We start from the raw sequence: 15,702 nt of genomic DNA on the forward strand, positions 1-15,702 counted from the left end.
TTCCGTACCGGTTTTAGGGAAAAAAGGGTAAAATAAATGGCTTTCCCGAATAACGTCTGCTTGCTTTCGGTGTGGCCTTATGCCGCGAGCGCCGGGACCTTTCCTCGCCGGGCGGCGGCCCTCGGGCTCGGGTGCTGGGGTGGAGACCGCCCTCCTTTGTGCGCCCCCCCACCCCCTATCCCCGACCTGGGGGAGCCCAGAGACCCCGGGGGTGCAGCCGGGGAAGGGTGCCTGGCCCCTGGGCCTTCCCCGCCCGCTGCAGCCTCGACCCGCCTGCGCTGGGGCGTCCTGAGCTCCCCGGCCCCCGACGGGCTGTGTGGAGGAAGGTGGTGGGATTTGCGAGGTTCGTGAGATGTGGTTGGCCTTACACATCACATCTTCCCTGCCGCCGGCTGCTTTAGCACCCTCTTTATTTTTCACACGTTTTGAGGGAGGTGGTGAAGTTTCAGGTAAGTACAAGGGTGTTAATTCACAGCCTTGGACCATGCTGAATAAGAGGCGAAAAAGTCGGATGGGAAGGCACGGGGGCTGCTGGAGGCCTGACCCTGTGGGTCCCCTCTGCCTCATTAGCTCGCAGCACCCTGCTGATTAAAACGGGGTGCCAAAGCATTTCCCACCCTTTTCCCCACTGGTGACTGAGTGATGGCATTGCAGAAATGACAGAAAACCCCCAGTCAGGAGCTATGCAACCCTCCTCCCCTGCAAGGGCTCGGCGGAGGCTGAGGGTGCCCGCGGGCTCCACCGCACACCAGGCAGCAGCCAAAAACACCCTTACAGCCCCAAAATTAAACCTGCGCTGCCTAAATATCCAGCAAGAGACAACTGACAGGATGGCACAGCCTAAGGCAACCCGTGGGAATCTGCATGCCCGCTCGGTCCCCTGGGCCCGTGGCTCCACTCACACATGTGCTGTGTTTTGCTGCCAGCACCCACAGACATCCTGGAGGCAGAGGATTGGTTGTAAGCAAATCTCAGCTTTCACTGCCAGTAAATTAAATGTTTCAGTCTTTCTGGGTTAGATGTAAACACCTCATATTCAGAATCTGGAATCATAACCCATCAGGAGTGCTTCACAGATTTATAGAGGCTTATGGTTTTTATTGGGATTTTATGATTTTTCAGGCAGGTATGTGATACCTGGCAAGATGTAACTCCTGGCCTTTGGATGTGTGAAAGTGCTGCTATACTCCAACCTCTTCCTTCTCTTCCTTTTGGGGCTCTGGGCCCGCTTGGCTGCTGGAGCAGCATTGCCACCAGCTCAAGACAGGGCTCGTCTCTGCCCAAACCTTGCTGTGGTCTCTCTGGTGGGGCAGGCAAGCTGGATCCTGCTCTTCCCCTTGTTTCTGCCAGGTGAAACGGCACTAATGGGATGATCAGTCATCTCTCTGCCAGCCCCCTCTTTCAGACACAGCAGGAGCAGTGATAAAACCTCTTCATGCACCAAACCCAAGGCTGGCAGTCAGGCAGGGCTGGCCTTTCCTCTGCTTGCAGCTCAAGAGCCAAATGGCAGCTGGAGCACAGGGAAGAGGAGTTTCGCCCCAGGTTGCAGCCTGATGGCGATGCGGCAGGGTGCTGGGACTCTGGCCTCGCTGCCCCGTGACAGCCCCAGGCGGTTTGGGAAGTCTTGATGAGATGTTTGGTCCATCATCACAGAGAGCAGCGATGCTGCATCCTCCGGCGATACCAGCCTAATCCCACCGTCTGAAACCACTCGCGCATCAAAGAGATTAGAAAACATGCTCTGCATGTATTATCTTTTGCATTTCAAGTTCTTCTGTTTGATCTGATGGGATGCAGGTTTGGGTTTTTTTTTTCAAAGGTATTGGAGAAGATGGGTGTGATAGAGCAATTTAGGACTGGGAGTAATTTTTCATCAATGTACTTAAAGACAATCACAGCACTAGGAGGGAGGCCTAATTGTGGAGTTGTGTAATTAGTTTTTATGTCACTGCAATTATTCTGTTGGCTACATATAAAGAACATGGCAAAATGCAGCACTTAATTTTAAATCAAGACTTGATTCTCTTTTAGTAGGTAATTGATGTTGATCACATCACTTAGCAGCGACTATAAAATGTGCTATTTAGATTGTAAAAGGATGGAGAAAAGGACTAAGCAGATAGGTAATTGATGGATTGCGGGCTGCATTGGTGGGAGGCAGCATTAATCCTTCAGACTTCAGTTGTCTTTGTTTGCAGCCACTTCTGGGCATCGTTAGTGGCCCAGAGCGTTAATGAGCGCAGAGCCGCTGATTCCCCAGCATCACATGCTGCAGTAAACGGCTGCTCTGCCCCCGAACAGCAACATCAACAGATGAATTTGCACTTAACACAATTGATTCCTTCTGTTTAAATACCTTCTTTTAAGGGCAAGCTTTGCTCAAAGCAGCTCGGCTTTGAGCGTAGTGTGGGATTCAGGGCTGGGTTCTGTCTGCTCCTCTCTCCCAGGCAGAGACCACCAGGCGCCGCTGCCCAGGTCCCGCAGGCTGCCTGCTAGCCCAGAGCCACTGGTATCCCCAAATACCGTGGCACAGGCACCTCAGTCTTCCCTTATCAATAGCGCTGGGCTGTTCAAAAGAGGAAGGCAGAAAAGCTGAGGGTGCAGAAAGGGGTTATTCCCTGCAGAATGGCACTGACATCATCTCAGTCAACAGCTTCACAAGTTTAACAGTGAACTAGACTAAGAGCCTAGAAAAGTTGGGCCAGTCCTAGGCCTGAGCAGCAGGGAGAGCTTGTTTAACCCCAGGCAGGATGATACGAAACTTGCCCTTGCTTAGCACAAGCCCAGATCAATAGCATGACACTGTGGTGTGATTCACTGTCACAATAAAGTCAATAAAACTTTTCCTTGCCTTTGCAGTTGGGCCTAATTACTTGATTTCAAGGACTGCTGCTTCCTGAGTACGAGCTGGAGGTGAGACAGTACAGTCACTGCAGGGAGGGTGACTCCTGGGCTATCAGAAATTCAGATTTTCTTCAGGAGAAGGCATGTGGGTTTGTGACCAGGACTGCCACGTGCTTGGCTGGAGCCACCTCTTCTCCTCAGAGCCTTCCTTAGGGCCATATGGCTTCTCCAGCAGCTCAGCTCTGTCCTGAAGTTGGTCAGAAATGTAATTACCCATCTGGTGCCAAATACCCCCAGACACATAATCGGACATCCAATTTAAGTCCAAAAGCAAAATCAAATAACAAGGTTCCATTGCTGTGAAGTTAAGCAGCGCTGCTCCTTACCAGTTAACTCTTAGTTTTTGGTGATTTTTTCATGCTAAAGTACCTGCAAGTAGCTTTTGTTTTGGGGCAGACCCAGAAGAAAGCCCTGAGATGCTGTTTGAAGCAGAGCAGAGGGAGGCATAGACATCTGCAGGCAGCTGATGGGCACTGGGGAACCTCCTGTCCCCACCACGCCAGGGCTCTCCCTGATCACCCTGCCACCTTCACAGGGCTCCTGCACCGAGCTGCTGTCAGCAGGAGGGGTTGATTGCCCTTTTCCCCCTGGGAGGACCTCAGGACCATGAAAGGTATCATTCTCCTGGATAAGCAAACTCCACAGGCAGCAGGACACTCATTAGGCTGAGTTTCCAGGTGGCAGGTCTGGGCTTTGCACTCCATGCTTGCACCAAAATAGATGGATTTGTGGCCAGACAGTCACTGGGAAGAGAGTCCTACCAGAATTTTTGTCTGAAACACTTCCTCTTCAGCCTTTACTTCCCCTCAACCTTTTGTGTTGTGCTGTAACTCCAAAAGATTAGATGAAATTCAGGCTCCAGTGGGTGTAATTAACGACCTGCAGCTCTGGCACCATGCTGCATTCCCTCCCAGCCTGCCCTGGCCGGCCTCACTGCTGCCAGAGAGCTGGCAGCAGCCACTTTCCACGCTGAGATGATGAAACACGTCTTTACAACCCAAGGATTGAGTCACAACCCAGTCTGAGTTCAAAGCAGACAATTTTTGCAGCACCTACTCATCCAGAGAGGACAGAGGTGAGCCCTGGGCTTGAGATGGGCTGGCACTGGATCTGCAGGGTTACCCCACTTGCTTTTAAAAATGCTTTTTCTCACCCATTTTGTGTGCTGGGACGTGGGGACTTTTGCAGGACCAGTTCTGCCATGTCAGCGTCAGCCAAATTGCCATCAGGATCAGCTGTGTCCCACTTGCAGCCTCTCATCTCCAGCAGCCCAAATACTATTTCATTCACTATCCAAAAAAAAAAAAAAAAAAGACTCATCCAAGGGCTTTTGCTGTCAATCCCTCAGAGGCTCCAGAGCGGTAAATGCGATGAGATGAGCCGAAGGCTGTCCCTGCTCATGGGAAGGCTCGACTAGGGGGCAAAGCATGAGGGTTTCTGGGTGAGCTGCTGCCCGTGCAGTGGTGGCACAGCTAGGGGTTGGGGTCCTGGTGGGTGTCAGTCCCCTGACAACTCTTCTCCCTCTCGAACGCCTCCGCAGGATGGCTTGGCCTTTGTGGGAGCCCAGTAGCATCAGGCAAGGGGAGTAAGGGGAGGCTCTGACTTATTTCAAGAGCCCAGCAATACCAGATGACTCCAGCATTTCATTACAGGTATTAACAATGCTGTTCATCACAGCCAAGTGGTTTGCCACATGCAGGCTCCCCACCGGGCTTCCCTCACTCCTGTTTGGTATCAGGTTTGGATTAAATTAGATAAGGTAGCAAGGGTGATCAATTCAAACCTGTTTTCCTAGGACGTCATGCACAAATGATTTAGAAGCAGAGAGGAGAATAAAGCCTGTAGCAACAGCAGAGGGACCTGGTGGGTACATATCCAGTGTGAAGGGAACATCAAGATTTTAGTGCCACCGGCTTAGCTGTAACCGTGTGGGCAGCAGCATCCCCAGGGACCCTTTCTAGCAGCAGTCACCTCTAATGATCTGAGCAGGAGCCTTTCCAGGTGTCCAAGCAGGGATTTAGGTAAGAATAAAGTCACCGGCATGGGGTGCCAAAGGGGGCCCACGCAGGCAGTGACAGGCAGCTCCATCACCACCTCCCTCAGAGGGTCACACAGACCTTAGGCACAGCTTTGCAGTCCCAGTTATCCCCCCGCAGGGCAGTCTGGGCTGAGCCAGGCTCCCTTGGCCCATGGGCAGACAGTTCCTCCCAGGGCTAAAGGTTTCAGATCCTTGGAAAGCTCCTGGGCAGCACCCGTCCCTGCTGCTTCAGCTGCCTTCCCCAGGAGCCGCATCCTGTGCTGCCATCTCCTCTTCACTGCATTTGAAGCATCCCCACACCGCAGCACACGTGGGTTTGGGAGCAAGCACAGGGACGATTAATAAAACACTTCCCATAAGGTGGAAACAAGGAGAACATAAATCTCAGTGGTGTTGCACACTTAAAGGAGAGGGGACGGTTATGAGCCGTTATTCCCTGCAAAAATGGGCTTTAAATCATCATCCATCGCCAACACTCAGCACTGGATGCTCTGAAGTTGTCCAGCAAAGCCTTCGTGGCACCTTTCCACCACGGGGTGAGTGACTGCAACGCTCATTACCTGGAGATATTTATTGAGCCTCAGCACCCACATTCTGCTACTGCTCATGGTACCTACTGGCATTCGGGCAGAAAACAGTTCTGTCAAACACCAATAACACCAAACATGCTTTTTTTTTTTTTTTTTTTTCTGGGTCTCAGGTCCATATCCCTGTAATGATCAAGCTGCAGTCTTTGGGAAGCCAACGGGGGTCAGACTGGCAGGGCAGAGGACCCGCTGCCCCATCCATCCCGGCAGCACGGCTGAGGAAATGAAGATGTTATCGAGCAGCAGTGCGGCGCGGTAATTGAAAGCCTTTTTGCTGCTGAAAACCCTGGAGGCTGCCAGTCTCTCAGCTGAGCTGCTGCTTACCGACACTTTTTCATTTCCTCTGTTTTGCCTAAACTTTTCATCGGATTCCTCATCCATCTGAGCTGCAATGATAAATATGGAAATAAAGAGGCATTTATGGCCCCTCTCCTGGGTTGCATTTGTATATAAATAAACTGCTTGCAGCAACCTCCTCTCTGCAACCGCTGGCTCAGGAGTGGCGGGGTCTGCCGAGGGCTCAGCAGGGTGAAGCTTTTGGGGAAACCAGGTGGCAAAGAGCAGTAGGTGCTGCCAACCACGTCTCCAGGTCACAGTGGGTAGAAAATGTCAGCAAAAGGGATGGGATGCAAGGCCCATAGGGACTTCTGTATGGAAGTAGAAGGGAAAAGGCAACAGCTGAAAAGCTGAAAGCATGAAGTATGAAGAAAGACTTTAATTTTCACAAAACCCTTTAATCCGTTAATCACAGGGAGACTTCTATACAGAAACCTCCCTCCTGCTTAATACCATCTCAGGATCATCCAGAATGGTAATAACTATTTGGCAGGGAAGTAGGAGGGACAGGCTGAAGCCATGGCCTTGTCTCCAGGGAGAAGAGATCAGCCCTTAACAGCAATGAGCCAACACAGGGATGAGCAGCGATGAGGAGCCTGGACCCGGCAGTGGGAGAGCTGCAGTGGGCACCGGGGACATTGGTTTTGGCAAAGGAGCATGCCCCAGTGCCTGTTTGCTCTCTGGAGGCTGCCTGCAGAGGCTGGACAAACGTGCCTGGGTGTCTGAAACAGATGTTTTAGGTGGTTTAAGAGCAAATTAATAACTTCCCTTTCCCTCCACCACCACGCCCTTCTACTCCATCCACACTGCTATGGTGTTCCTTCCCTTGTCCCCAAAGAGTTGGGGTGTGTGAAAACCATCCTGGATGCAGAGGGAAGCACTGCTAGGACAGCAGCTGAGTCACCACCCTGCACCAGGGGGGTAGAAGGCCCTAGCCACTTTTGGGATGCCATCTGAGAAGGCTCCAGCTCCCAAAAGCCATCTGGATTCTCTGCAGTACATTTCTTCTGGGCACTGGGGCCCTCCAGCGTGGTCACAAGCCTAAGAATCCTCCAGCTCGTGGATGGGGTTTGCTGCAGAGGCATCGAGGCAGCAGACACAGCAGCCTGAGCCAATGGATTCAGAACTGCCCAGAACAAGCCCATGCCCTGGGGTCCCTGAGCTGCTGCCTACAAGGAGCATCACCCTGTGCATGACAAGCGAAGGTTCCCCTCTGCCTGATGGGGGTCTGGTTTAAGCAGGATGCCCTTCCTGGCATTTTTCTTGGCTGGACCATGGCCTGATCCATCTCCTGATCCTTGCCTAATGCTTTTCTCAGGCTTAAGCCATTCTGCTTTAATTCCATGGGCTTTGCTTTATCAGCAACACTAGCTTCATCTCCAAGACATTGCATCCGACCAGTTGAGGTCTCCTTCTTTCCCGTGATGCCTCCACAGACCTCAGACTTTCCTGTCGTCTGGCAGGTGAACATAATATCTACAAACCCAGCTGCCTTCCTGAAACTGTTACTTGCCTTCCTCATGGGAAAAAAATAGGAAAAATTAGTATGCGGCTTCTTCCTCAAGAAATCAATGTGATCTCAACTCACTCTGAAGTTCCCTGACTGTTAGAGATGCTGCACTGGTAAAAACTGATCCTCAGAGGACAAAGAGTGGGGAAAAAAAGAAAGAAATAAATTCCAGTGACTAGACAAGGCTAAAATGTTGCAGAGGGCTAAACTCCTGCTAGTGCTAGAGGTTGTTTTAAAAGTCCCAGAGCAGGGAGGGCAGAAGAATGGATTCAGTCCAGCTGTTTATCACCCAGCTAGGAATCAGCTGTAATTGTTAATTCTAATTAAAGCTGTTAGAGAAAAAAATGTAATCAAGAGTTTCCTTTAAAAAAAAATAAAAAGACATTTCAGCTAAATTTAAAATTTGTTTTTTAAAAAAGGGGGTAAATGCTAGAAAATTTTGAAACGACCCATTTCAGCATTTTCAAGATGAAAAGGGATATATTTTTGTTGTGAAATGCATCATCAATTCGAATGTGTTTTATCTTACAGTCTGAAGAGCAAAAATAGTTTTCAAATCAAAAGCAAAAATGATATTTTTAGGCTTTTTCTTTAAAAAAGCCTATCTGGGGGTTTCTGTCCTAATTAAGAATGATTTTTTTTTTTTCCTTTTATTTTTTTTTAAATGGAGTAAGCTGTTTCTAGTTATCTCTACTCTAAAATGCTGGGCTGGTGCTTTTCTTGGTGTGTACACACCACCCAACCCCAGGATACATGGGTGGTGCTTACACCACCCTGCTCCAGGTGCCAGAAATGGCTTAATATCCCCTGGGGCATGAGGCTTTACAAGACCTCACAGAATTAAACCAGCACCAGCAAAACAGCACTCAGAGTAACTGGGTTTTATTGTCTTAGCATGATTTAGGGTAATCAGAGGTCCAGAACAGCCCTGCAGCATGCTCAGGTCAGTGCTATGCAAACCCTCCACCAAGCTGCTTCCTTGCTGGAAAGAGACCTGGTGGACCACTGGAAGAAGATCTGCTTTGGTTAGTCCTCCTGGATGTGTAAATTCCTAAAATGAATCCCCAGCGGTGGTGGAGGGGCTGGGGAAGAGGAGCAAGTTGTGATGTCCATATTCAGGACAAGGCAGCTACTTTACCACTTGTACATTTGCAGCCAAGACAGACCCTGCGGCTTGATGCCATGAGACCTGCCACGGATCCGGCACAGATCCCAGAGGAGGCTTTACCCGGGGGATCCCCCTCCATAGGATTAGCAGATCACATTTATCACACTGAGAAAGTGGCTTAGAATTTGTTGGATGAAAGGCACTGTGTAACAGAGAATGCAGTTTGCAGTCTGTCTTCTGGAGGGGAGTGCTGAAGGATGGAGAGAATAGGAAAAAAATGGGGATTTAACAGGAGCTGGGAGAGGAAGGGGACACCAGGGAAGGAGAGCCAGCCAGGGAGGAGCTCAGCAAGACAGGAGGGATGGCAGGGGAAGGGAGCAGAGCTCCAGAACTCTGTCAGAGACAAAAGAGAAGAGGAAATTGTTCTGCAGCAGTTTCAGCTGAGAACAGAGGGGAATCGAACAGCCTCCTCGTGCTGCCCAAGTACATTTTGAACAACAAAAAGACCCAGGCTCTGGCAGCAAGATGAAACCCAGGCAGGCCTGGAGGGAGGGCAGCTGGGGAGGGGGCTGCAGGGCATGCGGAGTGGCACTGCGCTTGGTGCCAGTGCGTCTGCCCCTCCAGCAGGCTGGTTTATATAACATTTTTGGATTGCTCTTTCCTCTGGGCCAAGGGAGGCTGCTCTCCAGCTCCGCAGTGAAGGCAACAGCCTGACTGGCATTTCCCTGCGCTGCCCAGAGGGATGCATCCAGCTACAGCCTCAAAGACAGCTCAGAAACAGATCTTGCCCCTCTGCCACCCCCGGGACAGCTGCGCCAGGGAAAGCTGTCACCCCAGAAGACAGCACAGCCACCAATCGACCAAGACAGACAAACACTAAGCCCTGGTGGGAGGCTGCAGGGCCCTTGGCCAGGGAAGGAGATGCAGTTAGATCATGGCTGCTTCTTACAGAGAGCAACTGGTTGGATGAAGCCTGGAGCACATACTGACATGCAGCAACAGTAAGCCTCACACTAACCCAGCCTGCGTCTTCGTCTCCTCATACAGCTGCTGAACACCACAGCAGGACAGGTCCCTCCCACCGGGACCCAGGAAGGTCCACAGAGCAGCACAGTTAGTGTAGAGATTAACAGAGTTTGTGCTTACTCTTTTACAACAAGATAATGGGCCCAGCAGGGAGCAGGAAGGGCCAGCAGGTCCCTAAGGGAAGGGGAGCCAAGCGGACCCCAGCAGAGATACCATCCTTCCCAACAGGCAGAGTCCCACTGGGTCTGAGCACAGCCAGGTGCTGCTTACAGGGTCCACCAGCAGTCCCAGGTCCAGCTTGCAATGACCCAGGTCCAGAGCCTACCCAGGAGCAAGAGGAGATGAGTCAAGGACAAGGCTGAAGGCACGGCTACAACACGGGTCTGAAGTTCATGTAAAAAATAGAGCTAGAGACACAGCTACAATATGTACCTGAGGTTCCAGGAGCCAAGAGGCCCATGCAGGAGTAGAACCAGAGGCAAGGCTAGAGGAGAACACCCCTGCAAAGTGTGAAGCCCCAGGGCTGAGCTTAAATGGGGCTCCTATTCTATGGGTGTAAGGTGGGGCTGGTCCAAACTATCCTCTGGCAAACAGAAACCACCCAGCCAGTGAGCACAGCTGTGGTAGCCTGGCCTGGGCAAAGTATTGCCTGCTTTGATGGCAGCAATAAGGGCTGGAGGGGAGCACAGTCCTGTTGCAGTTAAAGCCTTTGCTGATGCCCTCTCCTGAGGTGATGGGGCACGTGTAGGGCTGGAGCTTCCTCAACAGTGGGGCCAAGCTGAGCCATGGCCGTTGGCTGTGGGTCATGCCACAGGGGCACAGGCTGCATCCCTGTGAGGGCAGAGGTAGCAGGGGGGACACAGAGGGGATAACGTACCACACTGGGGCTTTATGCAAGTAACTCAAAATAAGCTTTATTTTTTAAAAAACGTATCTAAGAGCAGTTTTCCTCTTTCTGTTATTATTTTAAAGCTGTAAATTATTGAAAGACTTATCATTGTTCTCCCAAGTCATTCTCAGGAGAACAAAAGACGGGTCTAAATTTGACAGTGCTTTGCAACAAAATGACTTGGGTGCATTTCACTCATCATTTGCCCTTAGCTCCCTTTAGCCATGTCTTAAATTACTTCACCACTTGGTCTGATTAGCAGTGTCGCCTTGGGGGCAGAGGAGGCCCTAGAAGAGCCGGAGGTGTTACAGGTCAAGATTAAAGTGCTCTGTATGCCATTAACTGTCAAAACTGTAACTCGCTTAAATCAGTGTAATTAGATGGCTCACAGGTTACAGGAGTAAGGGCTGCAGCTTTTCATTCCGCATGCTGGGCGCTTAAAGCACAGCCTTAACATTAAAAGGACGTGATTAAAAGCAAGTGTCGGGGGCTGAGACCTGGCAAAGGAGCTCAGCAGGCAGGGTTAAGTCCACAGTTTCTTCTGGGGTTGGACATCCCAGGGTCTGGAGATCTCCAAGCACTAGCAGAGACAGATCAGCTTTTAAGTCTGTGATGCCATCTTGTGATAATAGCTGGGAAGTGGAAATTGCAGGGTCCCCTCTGCAGAGTCACATGAAATGCGTGGCTCTTGTTCAGAAGGATAGAAACCTAGAAGCACCGCAGTTTCACAAGTCAGGGGCTAAGAGAAAATCTGTCTCTAACTAGAGAGTGAAAATTATTCATTCAGTTAATATTTCTCCCTCTAGTTCCATTATCTGGCTACAAAGCAATTTCTTTTAGACTGAAGAATCTGACTCTCTCCTTGAGGGCTGAGGGCTAATTTTCCTTCTCAGCATGGTAGGATGGAGTGTCACCTGTGTCACGAGCTACACTGGAAGGAACTCTGGTTCAAAGTGCCACATCCAAGGAGTAAAGGTACTTTTCTTCCCAGACTGAAGCTGGAGAGTTCAGCAAGACCAACTTTGTTGCCAGCATCCACACCAACCTCAACACTGATGTATGTGGAATGGCTGGAAAACAATGGACATATTATGAGCGATCCAGACCGAGTGGCCTCACTGTAACAACAGGCTGTGGCTGTTGTGAAGCACACCTGCAAGGCCAAGGGATTGAGAAACTGTGTGCATAGCAAAAAGATAAGGAAGCTGGACTGCTGAAAAACAAGATGTTTGCCTAGTAGGAGAGCAGCACGTGGAGACTAGAACGGGACCAATCATAGAGGGCAAAAGGGTGCATGGACAAGTAGCTTTAGCCTATTAACAATCAAGTAGTTGCATGTGTACTTTATGGTAATCTATAAATTGCTGGGTATCCTTTAATAAAGTGGCATTAACTTTGATCACACTGGTCGCATAAGTTATGTCCGGGACTTCCGCGTCAGCAGAGATACACACAATAGGGGCATGGAGAACCAGAGCAGGAAACACAGGATCTGTGGAGCTAGAAAAAACAAAACAAAGCACCAGCTAGCGGGAACCAGAGCATGGGTGAGCTGGCTCTCTGCTTGCCCTTGATACTTACTGCACTTCAGACACATGAAGTAGGAAGCATCAGCTCAGAAACAGCTGTGGGCCACCAACAGCAAAAAACTCTGTCCTGAAACAAGCAGAAAAAAAGTTGTAATCCTGGCAAGTCCACTGCTAGGAGAGAGATGCAGCTACACCTTCCCCAGCCTCTGCTGGACAACTTAACGCCAGCTCGGTGGTCTGTGTATACATGGTCAGGCGTGGCAATGTAGCTATAACCTCTCTTACCTGGGATCCATTCAAAGGATGTTTTTCACCAGGGCTTTGTGCTCCAGTGAGACATCTCAAGGCCTTTTGGGAAAGGCTGGGATCCCTCCCCCATGTTCTTCCTGTAGCTTAGGCTCTCAGAGTTTGGGGGTGCCACTGAGCTCAGCTGGAGCTGTCTCTTGCCACAGGCACTCATCCACTCCATCTTTGGGTTTTTTCAACTGCTTCCTGTCTTTTTTGAGCCCGAGGTGGGCAGCCATGCTTTCTGGATGTGGGGATGCTCCCACAGGCCATGACATGTGGGGTGCTCCTCCCTGATACAGTCCCAGGAAGCACTGAGCTTGTTCTGCTCAGGACATCCATGGCTGCGTGCAGGGAGCGAGGCTGGTGCTCAGTGGTGGAAAGGGCTAGGTGCTTTCCCAGCTAGTGACAAACCTAGTGAAGGACATTTTCCTGGCTACGCTCCAGTGCAGAAGATCCAGGGCTGATGAAAAGCTGCCATGCTGGAGGGCAGGTAATAGCAAACACAGAGGGCACTTCATGATTTTGTTATCGGAGGTCTTACTGCCTGTGGCTGAGGGCACGTGCCCACAGACAGGCACGGCTGATGTGCTCTACTGAGACTCAGAGCAGGCTGCCTAAGCGACAGCTCCAGTTTGGAAACTGTGTAACTCATTAGCGCAGTGTAGGGCCCAAATTAATATGCCTTGCCTCCTATAATAAGTTGTTTTCAGCAGGATCAGGGAGATACTTCAAAAGCTTTCTGAATGCCGAATACCAGAACTCAGCAACTCTCAATGCCAGGACCAGCCTCTCACTTCACAATATAGATTTCCCTACGTTCCTGCACAGCTCTCCCCTCCAGTAATTGGATTTAAGCATCGGTTTATCTCAAATAAATGGTTGCATGTTATTTGTGAACTTTGGATAAAAGGTGTCACACTAGGTGAAACACAATGGCTCTGCCACGGGTACCAAGTAAAGCCCTTTTCTGTCACAGCTTCCTGGTGAACGTGCGCTCTACATCGGCTGCGTCTCTCCGAGGGGATGAGAAAAGACTTCTGAAACAGGCTGAGCCCAGCAGTGCCATGCTTGGAGTCTGTACTGCTGCAACCTGGCCAGACACCAGTCTGCCGAGCTGTGCACAATCACACCATGACTGGAAACAGCACCTGCATGGGCAACAGGTCCTCCTGCCCTTCCTCCTGACTGCTTCCAGGCCTGGGGATGGGAGCTACAGGCAGCTGCCTGCAGCAATACCCCAGAAGCGTCCACAGCACTGGTTTGACTGTCCAAGAGCTGGTTTCGTGGCGGTTTTATCTGCCTAGCTGTGTTGCCCTTCTCTCTCTCCCAGGACACAGCTGCTGTCAGCAAACATGATGCTGTTCTTTGATACTGAGATCCCTACTTGGCCTGTTCTTTGTTTTAGCTTGGTGGAAGCTAAATACATCCTCCCGCCCTCCTGCAAGTGCAGTGTTGTGGACTGAAGGGACTGAGACGCTTTGTTTCAAGCCGGATTAGAGATATATATGTTACCATAAAACAAAAGCACAGCCAGCCTTCGGAAGAGCTCCTCTAGTCTAGACAGCCTCCCCTGAGCTCCCTGCATCCCAGCACAGCCCTGCAGTTTGTGTTAAAGCAAGAGGTTCCAGAAGCCTGTTTAACCCCCGTTGAGTAAATGCTCAGCTACAGAACAAAGGAGGGATCGCATCTGAGAGATTTTGCTCCCGTAAATCAGCAGAATGGGTTAAATCAGGACATGAACCACTCTCTGCAGGCACAGCTCGTCTGTTCAAGGGACCTGCAGCAGCAAGGAGCTGTAGTGCTTCAAAAATCTGTGCGCTACAAGCCTAGGATGGGACAGACTGACATCTGGAACTCCTGCAACAGCAAAAGTGATGCTTTACTGTTATTCCTCAGCTCCTAAACCGCCCATGCCCAGGCACTTGCTCCCTGCCCTGTGTCACCTGTTCTTCTCCAGCTCCAGTGCTGCCAGCTGGGGACCATGATTCTGCTGTGCCCATCGGACCACGGCTCAGGAGCATCTGTGCTGCACGGACAGTCCCTGGAGCAAAAGAGCGAGCAATGCTGGGGAGGGGGAAGAAAATTAAGTAAATTGCTGCAGGAAAGTGCCTGTAAACGTGCTGTGTCAGCCAGTCCCGCTTCCCTTGGCCGTTACTGCCACACGTACCATGTACTGCCACATGTAAGTCCAGCCCGACTGCAAAGCAGCTTTGGGGCACTACCTGGGCTCTGATGAAAAGCACTTTTATAACCTTTAACGGTCTGTCACAGCCGGGGGCTGGAGGCAGTAACACACTCTATTTGTGCCGGTGAGATACAAGCTAACACTCCGCACGGGCATTTGCCGCGGTCCCGAACAGAGGCGATGAAGGGAGAGCCACGCCGCCGCCGCTGCTGCTGCCTACAAGGAGCATCACCCTGTGCATGACAAGCGAAGGTTCCCCTCTGCCTGATGGGGGTCTGGTTTAAGCAGGATGCCCTTCCTGGCATTTTTCTTGGCTGGACCATGGCCTGATCCATCTCCTGATCCTTGCCTAATGCTTTTCTCAGGCTTAAGCCATTCTGCTTTAATTCCATGGGCTTTGCTTTATCAGCAACACTAGCTTCATCTCCAAGACATTGCATCCGACCAGTTGAGGTCTCCTTCTTTCCCGTGATGCCTCCACAGACCTCAGACTTTCCTGTCGTCTGGCAGGTGAACATAATATCTACAAACCCAGCTGCCTTCCTGAAACTGTTACTTGCCTTCCTCATGGGAAAAAAATAGGAAAAATTAGTATGCGGCTTCTTCCTCAAGAAATCAATGTGATCTCAACTCACTCTGAAGTTCCCTGACTGTTAGAGATGCTGCACTGGTAAAAACTGATCCTCAGAGGACAAAGAGTGGGGAAAAAAAGAAAGAAATAAATTCCAGTGACTAGACAAGGCTAAAATGTTGCAGAGGGCTAAACTCCTGCTAGTGCTAGAGGTTGTTTTAAAAGTCCCAGAGCAGGGAGGGCAGAAGAATGGATTCAGTCCAGCTGTTTATCACCCAGCTAGGAATCAGCTGTAATTGTTAATTCTAATTAAAGCTGTTAGAGAAAAAAATGTAATCAAGAGTTTCCTTTAAAAAAAAATAAAAAGACATTTCAGCTAAATTTAAAATTTGTTTTTTAAAAAAGGGGGTAAATGCTAGAAAATTTTGAAACGACCCATTTCAGCATTTTCAAGATGAAAAGGGATATATTTTTGTTGTGAAATGCATCATCAATTCGAATGTGTTTTATCTTACAGTCTGAAGAGCAAAAATAGTTTTCAAATCAAAAGCAAAAATGATATTTTTAGGCTTTTTCTTTAAAAAAGCCTATCTGGGGGTTTCTGTCCTAATTAAGAATGATTTTTTTTTTTTCCTTTTATTTTTTTTTAAATGGAGTAAGCTGTTTCTAGTTATCTCTACTCTAAAATGCTGGGCTGGTGCTTTTCTTGGTGTGTACACACCACCCAACCC

Source organism: Athene cunicularia (genome assembly GCF_003259725.1).
Source record: "Athene cunicularia isolate RWA chromosome 13 unlocalized genomic scaffold, athCun1 chr13_part1, whole genome shotgun sequence".
Taxonomy (NCBI): Eukaryota; Metazoa; Chordata; class Aves; order Strigiformes; family Strigidae; genus Athene; species Athene cunicularia.